Genomic DNA, 2,328 nt, shown 5'->3' with positions numbered 1-2,328 from the left:
AGAAACTCACAAATATGGACCTAGGAAGTTCTTCCTCACCCTTAGACTACGAACAAATTGCTCTCAATCCTTTGATTCAGAAAGTTACAAATATGGACATGGGAAATTCTTCTTCACAACCCTCTGCATTGGACAAGGCTGCGATTTATTCCTCTTCTGGGGCTTCTGACTAGACAAACTGGTCAAAATCTGAGTCATGTGATTTGAGGGAACGAATCAACCATCACTTTATCGAATTTACTGACCCTTTAGAGTTCCCTTCTTATACGCGAAGCTCGGTGGTCTATCCCTATGTGCCCATTGACCATCGACGCAGTTTGGAGAAGAATCTACCTGTGGCATGGTATACATCCTCTATACCTACAAAGATAGTACACGCTGCCCGACGCTTAGAAGAGACACAAGGGTACAATCGATCATTCTTAGCCCAGAAGGCAAAGATTTGTTCTTCTGACTGGCTCGATTATATTAATGCCCTTGTTCCATCTTCTGAAATAGAAGCATCCACACCTTCCCCTCAGCTAAATCCTTGATGGACAGAGAGATTGAGGCTTGCCCTTTCCGCAGATAAGATCTTTCCACCCTACAAGCCTCCACCTTCCCCTACTCCAGCTGAGCGGAAGCAAGCTCAACTTCTGCTCGCGGCTTTTTCTCACTTGCCATTCAATGTTCTTGAAGACGAAGTCCCTTCCAAGAACCTTCGATGGGCTTGTGATATTCTGACTTGGGGTCATGTCCTCAATCCCCTCGCCCAAGCAGAGCTTCACATGTTTTTGGACCAACTTCCATTGCTTCTCCACTGGCATCGGACCTCTATGGCCACCACACAATCTTTAGACCAACTTTTGTCCCTTCGAATTCATGCCCAGTACGAAGCAGAGAACTTCATTGAAGATTTCGATGATTTCAAGAATAAAGATTCTGCGTACTAGGATGACTTAGAGATAGACAAATTGGAACAAGGATTGAGAGAAACAGCATTCAAAATAAAGGCTGAAGAGCTCTTTTACGAAGTGAGAGCACATCAACTCATGCAGCCAATGTTAGAAGAAATAGAGGATAGAATAAAGAAAGAACATAAATTCATTGATCATTGTTGGACTAAATTTCATGATCATGTTATTTATTCCATTCCCTATTTTTATGAGCTTGAATTTGTACCCAAATAGGGCCATTCGATGTAATTGCTTTGGTTTTTAATACCACTATTTGGTATGGTTTGATCTTATCTCCATTTGTCTTTTAAAAGAAAATTCAGAGCTTCGAACTGAACAAGCTTATCCTTCGAACTTGGACTCGATTGTCTTAAATGAAACACTAAAAGAACCAACAATGAACCTGTCCAATTTATAGAATATAATTAACAATTTTGTTGATCTTTTTATTTAAAATTGGTGCTTCGAATTTAACAATCTTACCCCTTAAAGCTTGTTTCGATCATAACCAACATATGGTCATGGTCAGTATGATCAATCAGTTTTAAATTGACCATTTTCCCTTAGAATAATAGTCCATACTTTCAAAAAATATGAAAGCTCCTTTTTAGGGCTACACTGTTTTAGTCTAGAAAGAGAATCTTTCTTAAATACAAACCAATTATTGGTTCTGGTGTTTCGAACAGCAATTCCCACCCTTAAGAGATCTCAAGTCTCACTTCGAAACTTTCCTTGAGAAACCTAAAACAGGTCTTTAATTTCTTCGAAGTAAACTAATACTTGAGCACTCTTTCACTTGTAAGTATGGAATGTACTTCGAAGCTGGCTTTTTAGCTTCAAAGTCATTTGTTATTTGACTTTTTGGCGCCAAAATTTGGTTTCGAAGCCAAATACTTATTTCGAAGCTGGCTTCAACATCTGGGATGTGTTTTCCGTCCAAAAGTATCAATATTGGAGGAAGCTCAGTACTTAACGAATTACGCGACATGTCTTCCGGACACAAAGGTTGTTCTTTTAAAACCCTTTTTATTTCGTGCTCTGAAATCATTCGCTCGCTCAATACACCAACCTTTTGCCTCTACCGATCTTCCACTTCTCTCTGCTTCCCTTCTCAGCTTCGTCCTCCGAAAAAGTGTTCTATCAATGTGTAGAGAAGTGGTTTGGAAATACTCTTCAGATCTTGGTGATCCTCAGCTAGTCACCTAAAAAGATACAAACACTCCGGTTGGGGGTGCCGGAATTAGTACTCCGACGGACAAGTCAGTTCAGACGCTCAGGATAGCTTCTTTACTAAGTCAAGTGAAGTGATTCTTACATACCTTTCTCAATCCATTGTTCTTGTATCTATACATGTTCCTTTTGATCCTCGGGGCCAGGGCCTACTTTTTAATCA

Source organism: Camellia sinensis, chromosome 3 (assembly GCF_055761805.1).
Source record: "Camellia sinensis isolate YWXY chromosome 3, ASM5576180v1, whole genome shotgun sequence".
Classification (NCBI taxonomy): Eukaryota; Viridiplantae; Streptophyta; class Magnoliopsida; order Ericales; family Theaceae; genus Camellia; species Camellia sinensis.
Note: the sequence above shows the minus strand (reverse complement) of the source record.